Raw genomic sequence first — 20,835 nt, forward strand, 5'->3', positions numbered from 1 at the left:
TTTAGGTTCATATTATATATCCTTATGTCTTGGTAGAAAACAGATTTTTTAAATGGTTTTTGTAAATTGAAGGAAATTGTACTCTATTACTAGTAGAATGGAAGTGTAAAAGCAGCTATTAGAAGAAAAATCTATTTTACTTTCATTTCTACATGCAGCTATTGTATTTATTCCCTGAAGCAGACTTTTATAATAGAAAATGCATGAGCTTTGCTGTTAGATGGACTTGGTTTCAGATTTCAACTGTGTTCTTTTTTCATTGTATAATCTTGGATAATTCACATAACCTATCTAGTTCCCTATTTGTAAATGTGAGCATACTTAAAATAATACCACCCTGGCAGGGTTATTTTAAGAATTACATACATGAAGCTTCTAAATCAGTGTCTAGTACATAATAAGCAATCCAAAAGCGTAAAAAATCATTATTACATGCTTAGTAATTAAGAGTTAAAGTTTTTTACTTTGCAAACTGCCTAAGAACTTTATGACAGTCTTCTATATCTAAATAATCTGTACAAAGTACATGATGTTCTGGTATTCTATTTTTCCTCAGCAATGTTAGCTCATTACTATCACTTTACATTTAAAAGTCACTATAAAAACACTGAAGAGAGCAAGGATTAGGGAGGCTAGCTTTCAAAGAAGGAATCTTTTAGCAGTTTTACCTCAGTAATTTCAGTTTAAAATTTCATTTTGACCTTTACTTCTTAGCCTTAATACGATTTTCATCCCTAAACTAAAGATTGTTAAAATAAATATTTCATCTAATGCCAAGGTCTTTCCCATCAGTTTTCTCTTAAATAGCTAAAACTGCTTGAGAATTCTAACTAAAGCTTATTAACTGAAGAAAATAATAAGTAAAGATATGTAATTTTGATTAATAGAATGAAATGAATGTTTTTGAATGGAATGTATTTTGGAAAAAAAGTTCTTTGATTTCTAAAATCTATTTCTTTGTTAAATTTTAATCACATTAATTTATGACTGGTATAACTTTCATGCAATATGTGAATTAGAATTATTAGTAAGTCCTTTTTAATACCACATTGTGAATACATATACTAACCCAAGATTTTATTAAATAAATATAAGGCTAACTGCTTGTTACCATAAACATGATAGCATTTATTGCATTACCTTCAGTTTATAAGGTATGCTTTTAGTATAGATTAAAAATGAGTTTACTGTAAATAAAATCTTATTTAAAGCACATTTTTATACTTTTGGTTCAAATAGTTTCCAAAATTCAAATATAAATGCCAGTCTACAAAGTCTCATCTCAATAATAAAAACACTACTTTTTAGATTTTGCAAGCTCAAAACTAATACCACAGTGCTTTATGATTTTCAGGTACTTAGGTACATTACTTTATCTGCCCCTAAACAAATCTCTGAGATGTTTGATCCCCATTTTAAATGTGAGACTCAAAAACATTATTTAATGCAAGTTAACTGATAAATTGATGTTTTATCAGCACTATAAATGTGCTTTCACTCTTATTTATTGAAATGTATGTGTTAATATATATATTATCCTACTGTACACTTGGCTTTTCAAACATATTTAAATTTTTCTCTATTTCTCTAGAAAATACATTAATATATACTCATGCTAACATCTACATATCTACTATTAAATTAGGTGAAATCTTTTTACAGTGAGTACAAGGAAAAGTACAATCATGTATCCTTTTTTTGCTAACATATTGAGAGTAAAATGTGAACCTAAAGGAGAACTTAACACTGCTGAAATTATTTAGAGCAATAGATGCATTGAAAACAAAAAGGTTAGCTTTGCATCTATTCTCTTTACTGGTTCCATTCTAATGCCATTATCTAATGTTCTATAAGCAATTTTGGAGCTATTATGATAGGTACAAATTTAGTGAAAGATTGAGATTAGAAACCCTGGCAGCTACATATAAAGATAAAATGCATCGGCCCTCTAGAAGTTAAGCACAAGACATTTTATAGAAAATAATATCTTTTGAAATTTGTTTTTCCATAGTAATGGATAATCTTATTCTACCACTGGCCCAAAAAATAAGCAAATCATAATAATAATAATAATCCAACATAAGAAAATAAGGGATAATTGGATTTGGGGATAGAATATCAAAAGAACTTGGTTTACTTTATTAAATAATGAATTTTCTTTCTGTATTCCAAGTGTAGAGGAGAAAGGCAAACAAATTCCTAGACAGAGATGGATATGGTTTGGCTGTGCTCCCACCCAATGTCTGATCTTGAATTGTAATAATTCCCATGTGTCAAGGGCAGAACCAGGTGGAGTAATTGAATAATAGGGGCAGTTTCTCCCATGCTATTATTGTAATAGTGAGTGAGTACTCATGATATCTGATGGTTTTCTAATGGACTTCCCCCTCTGCTTGGCTGTTATTGTCCTTCCTGCCACCGTGTAAAGGACATGTTTTCTTCCTCTTCTACCATGATCGTAAGTTTCCTGAAGCCTGCCCAGCCATGCTGAACTGTGAGTCAATTAATCCTCTTTCCTTTATAATTTACCCACTTTAGGGTATATCTTTATTAGCAGCATGAGAACATACTAACATATTAAATTGGTACTGGTAAAGTTGGGTGCTATAAGGATATAAAGTAGAATTGCTATAAGGACACCAAAAATCTGGAAGCAATTTTGGAACTGCGTAATAGGCAAAGGTTGCAACAGTTTGGAGGACTCAGAAGAAGACATGAAAATGTGGAAAATTTGGAGCTTCCTAGAGACTTGGAGGCTTCAGAAGACAGGAAGATGTGGGAAAGTTTGGAACTTCCTAAAGACTTGTTGAATGGCTTTGACCAAAATGCTGATAGTGATATGGACAATGGAGTCTAGGCTAAGATCTCAGATAGAAATGAGGAACTTTTTGGGAAATGAAATAAAGGTCACGCTTGCTATGCTTTAGGAAAGAAACTGGTAGCATTTTGCCCCTGCCTTAGAGATATGTGAAACTTTGAACTTGAGAGAGATGATTTAGGATATCTAGCAGAAGATATTTCCAAGCAGCAAAGTGTACAAGAGGAAGCAGAGCATAAAAGTTTGGAAAATTTGTAGCCTGATGATGTAAAGAAAAGAAAAACCCATTTTCTGGGGAGAAATTCATGCCAGTTGCAGACATTTGCATAAGTAATGAGGAGCCAAATATTAATAAGTAAAACAATGGGGGAAATGTCACCAAGGCATTTCAGAGACCTTCACAGCAGCCCTCCCATCATAGGACTGGAGGCCTAGGACAGAAAAATGGTTTCCTGTCCTGAGTCCAGGCTCCTGCTATTCTGTGCAGTGTTAGGACATGGTCCCTCGTGTACCAGTGGCTTCAGCTTCAGCTGTGGCTAAAAGAGGCCAAAGTACAGTTCAGACCCTTGTTTCAGAGGGTACAAACCCTAAGCCTTTGTGACTCTCACATGGTGTTTGGCCTACCAGTTCATAGAAGGCAAGAATCAAGGTTTGGGAACCTCCACCTAGATTTCAGAGGATGTGTGGAAATTCCTGGATATCTAGGCAGAAGTTTGCAACAGGGACGGAGCCCTAATGGAGAACCTCTGCTAGGGCAGTACAGAAGGGAAATGTGGAGTCAGAACTCCCACACAGAGTCCCCACTGGGGCACTGCCTAGTGGAGCAGTGAGTGGAGTGCCACCCTCCTCCAGACCCCAGAATAGTAGATTCACAACAGCTTGCACTGTGCATCTGGAAAAGCTGCAGACACTCAGCACCATCCCATGAAAGCAGTGGAGAGCAGGGCTATATTATGCAAAGCCACAGGGGTAGAACTGCCAAAGGCTGTGGGTGCCCATGTCTTGTATCAGTGTAACTTGGGTGTGAGACGTGGAGTCAAAGGAGATCATTAAAGGGCTTTAAGATTTGGCTACCCAGCTGAATTTCAGACTTACATGAGGTCTGTAGCCCCTTTGTTTTGGCCAATTTCTCCCATTTGGAATGCATATATATTTTTTAAGACCTGTACCCCATTGCATCTAGGAAGGAACTAACTTGCTTTTGATTTTACAGTCTAATAGGCAGAAGGGACATGGCTTGTCTCAGATGAGACTGGAGTGTGGACTTTTGAGTTAATCCTGAAATAAGGCTTTAGGGGACTGTAGAAAACACATGATTGTAGTTTAAAATGTGAGGACATGAGACTTGGGAGTGGCCAGCCTGGAAACATGTAATCTAACTTTTAAATAAGTGAGATCATAGCATTTGTGTTGTTTCATGTTTCATGTTTGCATCATACAGTTACCATGGCCTCCGGTTATTAACTCCAACCCAAACTTCTCTTCTCGCTTTTTTAACTTAGCAATATGTCTTGAAATTGTTTTTATGTCTCTCTGTATGTATAATCATTATATATAGAGGGATTGTATATATATGTATGTCTATATATATATATGAACATACATACCTAATTCTGGTTAACAAGCTGCAAACCATTCCTTGGTACAGAAATGTTATCATGATAATAATACCTATTATTATTTGCATACTTCAAGTAAAGGTAGCTGATTGAATAATGTCTCCTCAGTTTACAACATATTACAATTATCAGATTGGGTCAGACACTTTCTCCTATTTCCTTTTATTTCTTTCTTTCTGCCCTCTCACTCTTTGGTCTCTCCCCTCAATCATTTATAAAACAGTGGTTTGCAAATATTGGTGTATATTAGCCTCTCCAGGAAAGCTAAAAAAAAAAAAACAAAAACAAAAACAAAAAAAACGAGGCCCCTCTTGTTTAAAAGATAAGCCCTGAGCCTTTGTGTTTTTAGCTTATTCTCAATGAATTCCAATACTGGTTGCTCCAATGTAATTTATACAGGTCTCTGAATATGTACAAACCCTTTTAACTTAAATATATATGCATTTATGTATATTTGTAGTGATCTTTTCTAATTTTTATTGTGATAAAAATATACATAACATAAAATTTACCACCTTAACCATTTTAAGTGTACAGTTCAGTGGTATTAAATACATTTGTAATGTGGAACCATCAACACCATCTATCTCCATAACTCTTTTCATCTTGTAAAACTGCAGTTCTGTTTCCATCCCATGGTAATTCTGTATTCTCCCCTCCTCTCCACAACCAAAATTCTGTCTCTATGATTTTGAGTACTCTAAGTACCTCATAAAGGTGGAATTGTATAGCTTTGGTTAGAATTTTCTTTCATCTTAAGGCTAAATAATATCCATTGTGTATGTATACCACATTCTGCTTATTCATTCATTCATCAGTAGACATTTGGGTTGATCCCACATTTTAGTGATTGTAAGTGATGCCCCTATGAACATGAGTATATAAATATCTCTTAAAGATTCTGGTTTCAGTACTTTTTGGCAAATACCCAAAAGTGGAATTTCTGGATCATATGTTATCTATGTTTAGTTTTTTGAGGAACTGCCATAGTGTTTTCTATAGCAGCTGTATCAGTTTAAATTTTTACCAGCAGTGTACAAGGGGTGGTTTCAGTTTCTTCCTAAACTTGCCAACACTTTTCTGTTTTGAATTTTTATTTTTTTTTATAGTAGCTATCCTAATAGGTGTGAAGCGGAATCTCATTGTAGTTTTAATTTGTATTTCCCCAATGATTAGTGATACTGAGCATTTTTTCATGTACTTCTTGGCTATTTCTATATCTTCTTTAGAGAAATGTCCTATTCAAGGCTTTTGATTTGATTTTTGTTGTTGAGTTTTAGGGGTTCTCTATATATTCTCAATATTATTGTCATACTAAATATATGATTTGCAAATATTTTCTTTCATTTTGTAGGTTGCCATTTTACTCTGTTGAGTGTCTTTTGATGCACAAAATGTTTTATTTCACAAAGTTCAATTTGACTATTTTATTCTCTGTTACTTATGGCTTTGGTGTCATCTCCAAGAAATCAAGTGCCAACTCCAGTATCATGAAGCTTTTGCCCTTTGCTTAGAAAAGTCTTACAGTTTCTGGTTATACATATAAGTCTTTGATTCATTTTGATTTAATTTTTGTATATGTTATTAGGTGAGAGTTCAACTTCATTCTTTTGCATGTGGATATACAATTTTTCCAGAAACATCTACTGAAAAGGCTGTCCTTTACCCTACTGATTGGTCGTAGCCACACTTCTCAAAACTTATTTGACCATATATATGAGAGTTTATTTCTATACTGTATTCTGTTGGTCTATATGTCTGTCTGCCATTATGCCAGTATCATATTGTTTTGATTACTAGCGTTTTGAAATAAGTTTTGAAACCAGGAAGTCTGAGTCTTCTAGCTGTGTTCTTTTTCAGTATTGTTTTGTCTATTTTGGGTCTCTTGAGATTCCATATGAATTTTGGGATAGGTTTTTCTATTTCTGCTAAAAATGTCATTGGTGTTTTGATAAGGATGTGTTGACTCTGTAGATGGCTTTGAGTAGTAATGATAGCTTAACAATATTCTATCTTTCAATCCACAAACATGGCTTGTGTTTTCATTTATGAAACACATTTAATTTATGAATGGCTTGTGTTTTCATTTGTTTCATTTCATGCCTTTTTAAATTTATTTCAGCATTCTTTTGTTGCTTTCATTGTACAAGTCTTTCACCTTCTTTGTTATTTCCTAAGTATTTTATTCTTTTTGATGCTATTGTAAATCAAAGTGTTTCGTGAATTCCTTTTCTGATTGTTAATTGTTAGCATATAGAAGTAATACTGGTTTTTGTCTGTTTTCTCTATATCCTGCTACTTTGCTGAATTCCATTATTAGTTCTAACATGTTTTGTGTAATCTTTAGGGTATTTTTTACATATAGGATTATATCATCTGCAAACATAATTTGCTTCTTACTTTTCAATGGATGGCTTTTATTTCTTTTTCTTACCTAATTACTCCAGCTAGGACTTCCAGTACTATGTTGAAAATACATGCCAAAAGCAGGCATGCTTTTTTACTCATTGTGTCAAAGAAAAGCTCTCAGCCTTTCACCATTGAGCATGTTTTCTGTGAGTTTTTCATATATGACTTTTACTGTGTTGAGAAAGTTTCCTTCTATTCCTAGTTATGGAGTGTTTTTATCATGAAAGGGTGTTTGATTTTGTCATTTTTTTGGCATCAATTTAGATGATCATGTGGTTGGGTTTTTTTTTTTTTTTTCTCTCCATTCTGTTAATGTAACATATCATATGGATTGATTTTCCTGATAAAATATCCTTGCAGTCTACAAATAAATACCAGTTGGTCATGGTATATGATTTTAATATACATTTGAATTGAGTTTGCTACTATTTTGCTGAAGATTATTGTTTCAATATTTATAAAGGACATTGGTCTTTACTGTTCCCTTTTTGTAGTGTCTTTGTATGGCTTTGGAACCAGGGTAATGTTGGCCTTGTACAATGAGTTAGGAAGTATTCTACCCTCCAGCTTCTTAGAAGAGTTTCAGAAAGACTTGTGTTCTTTAGATGTTTGGTAGAATTCACCAGTTAAGCCATCAGATCCAGGACTTTTCTTTGTTTGGAGATATTTGATTACTGATTCAATTTCTTTCCTACTATTGGATCTAGTTAGATTTTCTATCTCTTCATAATTTTAGTCTTGGTAAGCTTTGTGTTTCTTGGAACTTGTTCACTTCATTTAGGTTATTTGCTTCACTTTTGATTCCCACCTTACCTTCCAAATTGATTCAATCCAAAATTTTTATTAATCTGTCTACTTCTCTCCAGTTCTGCTGACAGTATTTTACTCATGTTCACCATGATTACAGGCATCCATCACCACACCCAGCTAATTTTATATTTTTAGTAGAAGTAGAGCTTCACCATGTTGGACAGGCTGGTCTTGAACTCCTGACCTCAGGTGATCCACCCACCTCAGCCTCCCAAAGTGCTGGGATTACAGGCATGAGTCACTGTGCCTGTCCTGTTATATAGTTTTCTGACTGGTCTCTCGGCATCCATTCTTATTTATCTTTAATTCATTTTCCAGACTTCAACTGCCATGATCTTTTTTTAATCAAAATGTTTACCAAGACTCTTATTATTATCCTGACAATAAAATTCAAACTTCTAACATGGTCTAAAAGTCCCAACATAATATTTCCCTTAACAACCTTACCCAGCTTTTCTGTCAGTATTGTTTCCTTTCATTTTTCTATGCTGTAGCACAGAAATTAGATTTCACTCAGTTTTAGGAATACCCTGTACATACTTTTGCCTTAAGGTGTCTATATCTGCTTTCGTTTTCTTTCTTAACATAAATTCCTAAAGATCAAGAACTGTATCATGGACTGTTAAATAAAATGATATGGAGGGGCAAAGTAAGATGGCCAAATTGAAGCCTTCACTGAGCATGTCTTCTGCGCAGACAACAATTTAACAACTGTGTACACAAGAAAACACCTTCATAAGAACCAAAAACTAGGTGAGCTTTCACAGTACTTGGTTTTTAACTTCATATTGCTGAAAAAGGCACTGAGGAATGTAGGAAACAGTCTTGAATTACCAGTGCCATCCCTTCCCCATCCCCCAGCAGGAATTGTGACATTGCATTGAACTCAGTGGTACCCTGTTACAGCAGAAAGCTAAAGCAGTTCCATTTAGCTAATGCCCACCCACAGAGAGAGTATTTAAACCAACTCTAGTCAGATGGGAATTGCCTATCCCAGTGGTCCAAACTTCAGTTCTGGCAAGCTTTGTCACCCTGGTCTAAAGTGCTCTGGGACTCTAAAATAAACTTCAGATACAGTCTAGGCCACAAGGACTGTAACTCCTAGGGGAGTCCTATTGCTTCACTGAGATTAAAATGAGTGGACTTAGGAGGCATGTAACCTGTTGAGACACAGCCAGAGTGGCTAGAAGAGTATTTGTACCACCTCTACCCCAAACCCAAGCTGCACAGCTTGGGGCTCCAAAAAAGACACCTTTCTTTCACTTCAGGAGAGGAGGGAGAAGAATAAAGAGGTCTCTGTCTTACATCTTGGATACCAGCTCATCCACAGTAGGATAGGATACCAGTCATGAGTCCCCTTTTCCAGGCTCTACCTCCCAGACATTTCTAGACACACCCTGGGCCAAAAGGGAACCTGCTGCCTTGAACAGAAGGAGTCAGTCCTGGCAGGACCTGTAAGCTACTGAGTAAAGTGCCCTTTGGCACTGAATAACCAGTAACGATACCCAAGTAGTAAGCCATGGGCCTTAGGTGAAACTCTGAGACTTGCTGGCTTCAGGTGAAACCCAACCCATTACCAGCTGTGATGGCTATGAGGAGAGACTCCTTATGATTGAGAAAATGATAGGGAAAAGTAAGGGGAGCTTTGTCTTACACCTTAGGTACCAACTCAGCCACATGGAAGTAAAGCACCAACCAGGCTTTTTGGCCCCCAATTCTAGGACCTGGCTCTTGGATAGCATTTCTGGACCTGGCTTGAGCCAAAGGGAAACTACACCAAAGAATGAGTCCCAGGCCAGGGAGCATTCACCACAAGCTCAGTGAAGAGCTCTTGGGTCTTAACAGAACATCAGCAGTAGCCTGGCAGTACTCTCCATGGATTTATGGTAGTAGTCATAGCATGAGGCTCCTCTGCCTATGGAAAGGTAGGGGAAGAGTGGAAAAGACTGTGTCTCATGATTTGAGTGCCAGCTCAGCCACAGTACATGTAGAATACTAGGCACACTTCTAAAGTTTTCTACCCAAGTCCCTGGCTCCCAGATGGCACCTCTGGACCTGCCTGGAGGAACTGGTACCCTGAAAGCAAGAATAAACCCTGGCTGGCTTTACTACCTAATGATTGTACAGCCCCAAGACCTTGAGTGAACATAGGCAGTAGCCTGGTAGTACTTATGACAACAGGCCTCGGGCGAGACCCAGTGCTGTGCTAGCTTTCAGTCAGATTCACTGCGATTCCAGTGGTGGTGGCCACAAAGGTCCTTGTGTCACCCCATCCCAAGCTCCACGTGGCTCTGAATAGAGAGAAAGATGCTCTGGTTTTTTAGGAGAAAGTAAGAGGAAAGAATAAAAGTCTCTGCAGAGAATTCTGAATCTTATCCAAGACCATCAAGACAGTACAGTACCTCTACAAGTTTGCGAGAACAATAGTGTTCTGGGTTTGTGGTGGCCACTAATACAGATACTACTTAGGTCACACACTCAAGTTCTCCTAGTACCTGGAAAGCTTTCCAGGAAATACAGGTACAAATTAGCCCAGACTGTGAAGACTACAATAAATACTTACCTCTTCAATGTCCAGACACAGATAAACATCCATACCCATCAAGACCATCAAGGAAAGCATGACCTCACAAAATGAACTACATAAGCCACCAAGGACCAATCCTGGAGAAACGGAGATATATGACCTTTGAAACTTGAAATTCAAAATAGCAGTTTTAGGAAACTTAAGGAAATCAAGATGACACAGAGAAGGAATTCAGAATTCTATCAGATAAATTTCACAAGGAAATTGAAATAAAGAGAATCAAGCAGAAATTCTTAGTTGAAAAAGTGCAATTGACTTACTGCAGAATGCATCACAGTCTCCTAAGAGAATGGATCAAGCAGAATGAGCTTGAAGACAGGCTATTTGAAAATACATAGTCAGAACCAGGCAGAGATTCAACTAAAAAAGAAAGCTTCAGGCCAATATCCATGATGAACATCGACACAAAAATCTTCAGTAAAATAGTGGCAAACCAAATGCAATAGCAGATCAAAAAGCTTATTCATCAGGATCAAGTAGGTTTCATCCAGGGGATGCAAGGCTGATTCAACATGCGCAAGTCCATAAACATAATCCATCACATAAACAGAAGCAAAGACAAAAACCACATGATTATCTTAATAGATGCAGAGAAGTCCTTTGACAAAATTCAACAGCCCTTCATGCTAAAAACTCTCAATAAACTAGGTATCAACGGAGCGTATCATAAAATGATAAAAGCTATATATGACAAACCTACAGCCATTATCATACTGAATGGGCAAAAGCTGGAAGCATTCCCTTTGAAATCAGGCACTAGACAAGGATGCCCTCTTTCACCACTCCTATTCAATATAGTATTGGAAGTTCTAGCCAGAGCAATCAGGCAAGAAAAAGAAATAAAGGATATTCAATTAGGAAAGGAGAAAGTCAAATTGTCTCTATTTGCAAACAGCATGATTGTATATTTAGAAGACCACATCATCTCAGCCCAAAATCTTCTTAAACTTCAGCAAAGTTTAAGCAAAAGATAGGCAACTTCAGCAAAATCTCAGGATACAAAATCAATGTGCAGAAATCACAAGCATTCTTGTATACCAGTGAAAGACAAACAGAGAACCGAATCAAGAGCAAATTCCTATTTACAGTCGCTACAAAGAGAATAAAATACCTAGGAATACAACTAACAAAGGATGTAAAGGACCTCTTCAAGGAGAACGACAAACCACTGCTCAGCAAAATAAGAGAGGACACTAACAGAAGGAAAAACATTCCATGCTCATGGTTAGAAAGAATCAATATTGTGAAAATGCCCATACTGCCCAAAGTAATCTATAGATTCAATGCCATCCCCATCAAGCTACCAATGACCTTCTTCACAGAACTGCAAAAACCACTTTAAGCTTCATATGGAATCACAAGAGAGCCTGCAAAGCCAAGACATCCTAAGCAAAAAGAACAAAGCCGGAGGCATCAGAGTGCCGGACTTCAAACTATACTACAAGGCAACAGTAATCAAGATAGCATGGTACTGGTACCAAAACAGAGACATAGATCAATGGAACAGAACAGAGGCCTCAGAAACAACACTACGTATCTACAACCATCTGATCTTTAACAAACCTGACAAAAGTAAGCAATGGGGAAAGGACTCCATGTTTAATAAATGGTGTTGGGAAAACTGGCTAGCAATATACAGAAAGCAGAAACTGGATGCCTTCCTGTCACTTTACACTAAAAGTAACTCCAGATGGATTAAAGATTTAAACATAAAACCTAACACCATAAAAACACTAGAAGAAAATGTAGGCAAAACCATCCAGGACATAAGCATAGGCAAGGACTCCATGACTAAAACACCAATAGCAATGGCAATAAAAGCCAAGATAGACAAATGGGACCTAATTAAACTCCAGAGCTTCTGCACAGCAAAAGAAACAATCATTAGAGTGAAGCAGCAACCAACAGAATGGGAAAAAAAAATTTTGCAGTCTACCCATCTGACAAAGGGCTAATATCCAGAATCTACAAAGAACTAAAACAGCTATACAAGAAAAAAACAACCCCATTCGAAAGTGGGCGAAGGATATGAACAGACAATTTTCAAGAGAAGACATATATGAGGCCAACAAACATACAAAAAAAGTACTCATCATCACTGGTCATTAGAGAAATGCAAATCAAAACCACATTGAGATACCATCTCACGCCAGTTAGAATGGTGATCATTAAAAAATCTGGGGACAACAGATGCTGGAGAGGATGTGGAGAAATAGGAACACTTTTGCACTGTTGGTGGGAGTGTTAATTAGTTCAACCATTGTGGAAGACAGTGTGGTGATTCCTCAAGGACCTAGAAATAGAAATTCCATTTGACCCAGCAATCCCATTACTGGGTATATACCCAAAGAAGTATAAATCATTCTACTATAAAGACACGTGCACACATATGTTCATTGCAGCCCTGTGTACAATAGCAAAGACCTGGTACCAACCCAAATGCCCATCAATGACAGACTGGACAAAGAAAATGTGGCACATATACACCATGGAATACTATGCAGCCATAAAAAACAATGAGTTTGTGTCCTTTGTAGGGACTTGGATCAGTCTCGAAACCACCATTCTCAGCAAACTGACACAAGAACAGAAAACCAAACAGCACACGTTCTCACTCTTAGGCGAGTGTTGAACAATGAGAACACATGGACTCAGGGAGAGGAGCATCACACACTGGGGAAAATTTAGAGGGGGTGCTAGGGTAGGGACAGCAGGGGTTGGGGAGGTATAACATGGGAGAAATGCTGGGTAAAGTATGCACCTATGCAACAACCCTGCATGTCCTGCACATGTACCCCAGAACCTAAAGTAAAATTAAAAAAAAAAAAGATACATAGTCAGAAGTGACAAAAGGAAAAAGAATTAAAAACAATGAAACATACCTCCAGGATCTAGGAAATAGCTTCAAAATATCAACTCTAAAGTTATTGGCCTTAAAGAGGAGAAAGAAGCAGAGATAGGGATGTTAATGAATGATAATTATTACAAAGAACTTCCCAAATCTAGAGAAATATATCAGTATTCAATACAAGAAGGTTATAGAACACGTAGCACATAAGGCATTTAACAATTAAACTCTGAAAGGTCAAAGATAAAGAAAGGATCCTAAAAGCAACAGGAGAAAATAAACAAACAACTTACAGTGGAGCTCTGGTATGTCTCAAAGCAAACTTTTCAGTGGAAACCTTACAGGGCAGGCAAGAGTGGCATGACATATTTAAAGTGTTGAAGGGAAAAAAGAAAAAGACAACTTTTACCCTAGAATAGTGTATCCTCCAAAAACGTCATTAAAACATGAATAAGAAATAAACCTTCCCAGACAAACAAAAGCTGAGCAATTTCATCAACACCAGACCTGTCCTACAAGTGCTAAAGGCATTACTTCAATCAGAAAGGAAATAACTTTAATGAGCGATAGGAGATTATCTGAAGGTTAAGAAAAAAAAAAAAACTCACCAGTAATAATACACAGAAAAACACGGAATATTATAACACTGTGACTCTGGTGTGTAAATTACTCTTATACTAACTAGAAAGACAAATAATGAACCAATCTCAAATAATAGCCCATTCTCAAACTACTATAACAAAATACCTGAGACTGGGTAATTTATAAAGAAAAGAAATTTAATTGACTCACAGTTTAACAGACTGTACAGGAAGCAAGGCAGCATCTGCCTGCCTCTGAGGAGGCCTCAGGGAACTTTTTCTTATGGCAGATGGCAAAGTGACAGCAGGCATATTTCATGGAATGAGGAGGAACAAGAGAGAGAGTGGGGATGCTACACACTTTTCACACGAACTCACTACTGCAGTAACACCAAGGAGGATAGTGTTAAGCCATGATAAACCACTCCCATTACCCATTCACCTCCCACCAGGCCCCACATCCAATATTGAGGATTACAATTTGACATGAGATTTGGGTGGAGACACAGATCCAAATCATATCAAATAATAACTACAACAACATTTCAAGACACTGACAGTACTGTAAGGTATACACTGGAAAAACAAAGAGCTAAAAAGTAGGGGAAATAAGTACAGTTTTTATTTTATTTCTGCTTGTTCATTTGTTTTATGTAAATCATGTTAACATTTTCAGCTTAAAATAATGGATTATAAAATATCATTTGAAAGCCTTATGGTAACCACAAATCAAAAAAGCACACAACAAAAAAGCAAGAAATTAATTATATCACCATAGAAAATCACCTTCACTAAAAGAAGACAAGAAGGAAGGAAAGAAGGAAGAAAATATCACAAAGTAACCAGAAATAAATAACAAAATGGCAGGAGTAAGTTCTTATAAATAATATTGAAAGTATATGGAATAAACTCCTTAATGAAAAGATACAGAATGGCTGAATGGATTAAAAAAGCAAGACCCAGTTAGAATGGTGATCATTAAAAAATCTGGAGACAACAGATGCTGGAGAGGATGTGAAGAAATAGGAATGCTTTTACACTGTTGGTAGGAGTGTAAATTAGATCAACCATTGTGAAAGACAGCATGGTGATTCCTCAAGGATCTGGAAACAAATACCATTTGACCCAGCAATCCCTTTACTGGGTATATACTCAAAGGATTATAAATCAGTCTATTATAAAGATACACACATACGTATGTTTATTGCGACACTGTTTACAATGGCAAAGACTTGGAACCAACCCAAATGCCCACCAGTGATTGAATAGATAAAGAAAATGTGGCACATATACACCATGGAATACTATGCAGCCATAAAAAAGGATGAGTTCATGTCCTTTGCAGGGACATGGATGAATCTGGAAACCATCATTCTCAGCAAATTGACCCAAGAACAGAAAACCAAACACGGCATGTTCCCACTCATAAGTAGGTGTTGAACAATGAGAACATGTGGACACAGGGAGGGGAACATCACACATGGGGGTCTGTTGGGGGTTGGGGACTAGGGAGGTGATAGCAGGGGGCAGAGAGGTTGGGTAGGGATAACAAGGAGAAATACCTAATGTAGGTGATGAGAGGTTGGAGGCAGCAAACAACCGTGGCATGTGTATACCTATGTAACAATCTTGCAAGATCTTCACATGTACCCGAGAACTTAAATGCAAGACCCAATGATCTGCTGCCTACAAGAAACACATTTTACCTGTAAAGACAGGTTGACTAAAGGATTGGAAAATATACTGCATGCCAATGGAAACCAAAAAAGAGTTCGAGTAGCTCTGTTTACATCAGACAAAAGAGAATTCAATAAAAAAAGAAAAAAACTCCAAAAAGAGCAAAGAAGGTCATTATATAATGACAAATGGGGTCAATTCAAGAAGAGGATATATTAGAACTGTAAATATATATGTACTCAATACTGGAGTACCCAACTCACTAGAGCTAAAGAGAGAGATAGAACCTATACAATAAAACCTGGAGACTTCAGCACTCTTGTTTCAGCACTGGATAAATCTTCCAAGCAAAATGATCAAAGAAACATTGAATTAACCTGCATTATAGACCAAATGGACCAAATTTACATAACACTTCATTCAGTAGCCACAGAATACATATTAATTTCCTCAGCACATGGATTATTCTCAGAGATAGACCATATGTTATCTATCCAGAGATAAACCATATGTTTAAGACAAAACAAGTTTTAAAACATTCAGAAAATTGAATTAATACCAAGAATCTTCTCTGACAAAAATGGAATAAAACTAAAATCAATTACAAGAGAAAGTTATGTAAACACAGGGAAGTTAAACAGCATGCTCCTCAATGACTAGTAGGTTGATGAAGAAATCAAGGAAATTGAAAATTATTTGGAAATGAGTTATAATGGCAACACAATAAAATCTATGGAATACAGCAAAAACAGTGCTGAGGAAGTTAATAGCTACAAGTGCCTACCTCAAAAAAGAAGAAAAACATCAAATAACCTAATGATGCATCTTAAAGAATTAGTGAAACAAGAGCAAACCAAACCCAAAATTACTAGAAGAAAAAAAATAATAAGGAACAGAGCAAAAATAAATTTTAAATGAAGAAAACAGTAAGTTCTGGGGCACATGTACAGAACATACAGATTTCTTATGTAGGTATACACATGCCATGATGGTTTGCTGCCTCCATCCTCCCATCATCTACATTAGATATTTCTCCTAATGTTATCCCTCCCAACCTCCCCACCCCCTGCTATCACCTCCATAGCCCCCCCACCCCCAACAGACCCCAGTGTGTGATATTCCCCTCCCTGTGTCCACATGTTCTCATTGTTCAACACCCACTTATGAGTGAGAACATGCAGTGTTTGGTTTTCTGTTCTTGGGTCAGTTTGCTGAGAATGATGGTTTCCAGATTCATCTATGTCCCTGCAAAGGGCATGAACTCATCCTTTTTTATGGCTGCATAGTATTCCGTGATGTATATGTGCCACATTTTGTTTATTCTATCACTGGTGGGCATTTGGGTTGGTTCCAAGTCTTTGCTATTGTAAACAGTGCCACAATAAACATACACATGTGTGTGTCTTTATAATAGAATGATTTATAATCCTTTGAGTATATACCCAGTAAAGGGATTGCTGGGTCTAATGATATTTCTGTTTCTGGATCGTTAAGGAATCACCACACTGTCTTCCATAATGGTTGCTCTAATTTACACTCCCGCCTTCAGTGTAAAAGCATTCCTATTTCTCCACATCCTCTCCAGCATCTGCTGTCTTCTGATTTTTTAATGATCGCCATTCTAACTGGCATGAGATGTTATCTCAGGGTGGTTTTGGTTTGCATTTTCTCTAATGACCAGTGATGATGAGCTTTGTTGCATATATTTGTTAGCTACATAAATGTCTTCATTTGAAAAGTGTCTGTTCATACCCTTTGCCCACTTTTTGATGAGTTTTTTTTTTCTTGTAAATTAGTTTAAGTTCTTTGTAGATTCTGAGTATTAGCCCTTTGTCAGATGAGTAGATTGCAAAAATTATTTCCCATTCTTTTGGTTGCTGTTTCACTCTAATGATAGTTTCTTTTGCTGTGCAGAAGCTCTATCCATGTTTACATAAAAGACATCTCATTTTTTTTATGGCGGCATAGTGTTCCATGTTTATATATATGTATATGTATTCCATGTATATGTATATATACCACATTTTCTTTGTCCAATCTGTCATTGATGGGCATTTAGGTTGATTCTAGGTCTTTGCTATTGTGAACAGTGCTGCAGTGAACATTTGCATGCATGTGTCTTTATGGTAGAACGATTTACATCCCTCTGGGTATATAATGGGATGCCTGGGTTGAGTGGAGTTCTACTTTTAGCTCTTTGAGGAATCACCATACTGTTTTTCAGAATGGTTGGACTCATTTATACTCCCACAAATAGTGTATAAGTGTTCCTTTTTCTCTGCAACCTTGCCAGCATCTGTTATTTTTTGACTTTAGTAATCATCATTCTGACTGTGTGTGAGATGGTATCTTATTGTGGTTTTGATTTGCATTTCTCTAATGATCAGTGATACTAAGATTTTCTTCATGTGCTTTTTGGCTACATATGTGTCTTGTTTTAAAAAATATCTGTTCATATTTATAAAGAACTTACAAGAGAAACCCCCATTAAAAAGTGGACAAAGAACATCAACAGATATTTCTCAATAGAAGATATACATTATTTTTTTCTAAATGATGTTTTTGCACACCTAATAGATTACAGTATAGTGTAAGCAACTTTTAAATGCACTGAGAAACAAAAAAAAAGTCACTCGTTTTATTTCAATACTCACTTTTTGACATGTCTAGAACTGAACCCTCCATATCTCCAAGGTATGCTGGTTGTAATTACATGATGTTAATATGTGAATATGTGTGAGCATGAATATAAACACAGTTGTTATATACCATGGAAAGCACCACAAATTAAAAGTAACAAGCTGTTCCTTCTCATGAAAACTTAAAAACAAGAACAAGTTTACTTCAAGAGGAGAAATGTAAAGAAGCAAGAGAAACTATTACTTGAGTTTAAGGAAAAAACTAAAGAAAATCATTTTTTTAAAAGAACAGACTATTCCTTTTCCTTTTGTCCCCCTCATCATTTTAAAAGAATTTTTGACCTCGGTTATATTCATTCAGCATTTATTGTACACCTACCATGTGCCAGGCACCTTACAACACTTCAACTTGTGAAGGGCTTTACAACTACAGAGACGTGGACTGCATCTTTTCCCATTACCTTGGTAATTGAGGGTACATGAGGAGAGGTGTCTGGGAACATATCCTCAATTCAGAAAAATGAGAAAAAGATGAGCAAGGCCTCTGCCATGCCCCCATTACAACTGTGCTGTTCATTTTCCAGACTCAACTTTTGTTTGAAACAGAGCTCTTCAATCTGCAGTTAGCAAGACTTTTTATCATTTTATATGAAGTTCCTTACCCACAGTGTATCAGTTCCAAATTTGGGTCATAATTTAATTCAAACACCAGAAAACTACTTTGGCAGATGGCAATAATGTATCATGACAAGATTTTTAAAAAAATGTATGAGATTGTTTGGAAGGGTATACTGAATCAATAGTTGTCTCATATCCTTTTTGGAAAGAGGCAGAGTAAAAATAAATAAGTGTAACACAATAACTTAAGGATAAGTCCCTATTTCCTGGTCTAGAAACTGTTAATTATTGATGCATGGTTACCATTTCTTTTGCTCAGTTATTCTTTATATATTAGGTTGGTGCAAGAGTAATTGCAGTTTTTGCCTTTACTTTTTTTTTTTTTTTTTTTTTTTTGAGATCCAGTTTTGCTCTTGTTGCCCAGGCTGGAGTCCAATGGCACAATCTCAGCTCACTGCAACCTCCGCCGTCTGGGTTCAAGCAATTCTCCTGTCTCAGCCTCCTGAGTAGCCGGGATTACAGGCGTGCACCACCATGCCTAGCTAATTTTGTATTTTTAGTAGAGACGGGCTTTTGTTCAGGCTGGTCACGAACTCCTGACCTCAGGTGATCTGCCCGCCTCAGCCTCCCAAAGTGCTGCGATTACAGGCATGAGCTACCGTACTCAGTCTGCCTTTACTTTTAATGGCAAAGACCACAGTCACTCTTTCACCAACCTAAATATTTCTGATTTTAAAAATTGAATTTTTTTTCACTGCAGCAGTCTGAAGCTTAGAAAATTCACATGGTCATTTGCCACCATATTTAAAGACATTTAATATCGTCCTTTTTTGCGACATTATCTTTGGGAAATCATAATTTGCAGTTGCATAGTAAAAATATTTTCGTCCTCTAAGTTATAGAAATTTCTGGGTCTTCTCATCCTAAATCACTAAATGAGTAAATACCAGTTTTCTGAATATAGAAATTTCAGTATGCACAAGTGTCCTCTGAATTGAGCAGTACCCTGTCAGCATAAGTGAAAAAAGGACAGGAAAAATGCCCAAAGCCAGACAAGAGTTACACTAGAATACTTCTAGAATATATTGTATTGAGGAAGATTAGGGTTTTTTTGGTGGTGGGGAAGAAAAGAAAGAGATATTTAGAAATACGGGGTAGATGAATGTTGGGATGGATTTCTTGATGAGAAACACAAAAGAAGAAAATAAATATGAATTATTGTTGTCTTTGGTAAAAATGACATTGTCATGATATAGGATGTAGTATTTCACTTAGGATTGGCCCCAGCTAGCAGCTGAACTGATCTGAAACAAAGGCATACTTCTTACAGACATTAGGACTATACTTTGACACCGCATTAGCATATTCACATTGTAGTTGCTAGGAAGGTTATGCTGGTGACAGTTTTTATTTCTTTGCAGCCTGATTTAACTCAGTATTGATTTGAGACAGCTCCTGTAGTGATGATTTTCCATCAGAAAGTCTATAGAATATATTTTCTTCATGAAGAGTGATGGGCACAGATAGGGTAATTCTAAATTGCAAATGAAAATCTGGGGTCTTGCACTGAGATCTTCCTTATGCAGCCTCAAAGTTCAAGGATGTCATTTCATATATCTCTGACATTCCTTGGCATTTAAAGAGAAATGGATTTTTGCACAGTTCTACAGAAAGGCTAGCAACAACAGACACAGTTGTTATATAAAGGATTCAGTGAGTATATTGATTTTAAAATCCTTATATATAAATGCCCTGTTATTCTAGCTCTTCTCTCAGGATTTTCTATAAAATGTGCAAAATAAATAAATAGGCTATGTTATATGAGATTGAAAAATTACATATAAACTTACTGCTAAAAATTCAATTTGTCAACCTGATTTGCACAGGTGCTAACACAGAATTTAACAAAGCAAGGTGCATAATGAAAAAAGAAAACTTTTATCTGCAGCATTGTCACATCTGCTGGAGAATCACTGCTAAATGTTGTTTCATTCTTTGTTCTCCAAACTCAAAGTGAGCAACTTAAAAACCCTGCTAAACTGAAGTCATCCCAGAATACATCTATCTGAATCATAGATTATTGTTCAGATATCCTCCCGAAGTTAACTAGGATACTTAGTAAAGTGAAGCTAAATAGAGTCCTGACAGATTTGACTTAATTAATAGATTTTAAACTTTTATATTAAATGGATACTTGAATGAGTTAATAATAATGTTTATTTTCTTGAA

The 20,835-nt window shown here is 36.4% G+C and overlaps 1 protein-coding gene across 5 annotated transcripts in view; it reads left to right on the top strand.

Annotated features, from left to right (window-relative positions):
• Nucleotides 1-20,835, top strand: part of TBCK (TBC1 domain containing kinase) — a 272,708-nt gene that overhangs the window by 149,060 nt on the left and 102,813 nt on the right. The window lies entirely within an intron of this gene.

This window comes from Sapajus apella, unplaced genomic scaffold (genome assembly GCF_009761245.1).
Source record: "Sapajus apella isolate SASKATOON/1434 unplaced genomic scaffold, GSC_monkey_1.0 scaffold87, whole genome shotgun sequence".
Taxonomy (NCBI): Eukaryota; Metazoa; Chordata; class Mammalia; order Primates; family Cebidae; genus Sapajus; species Sapajus apella.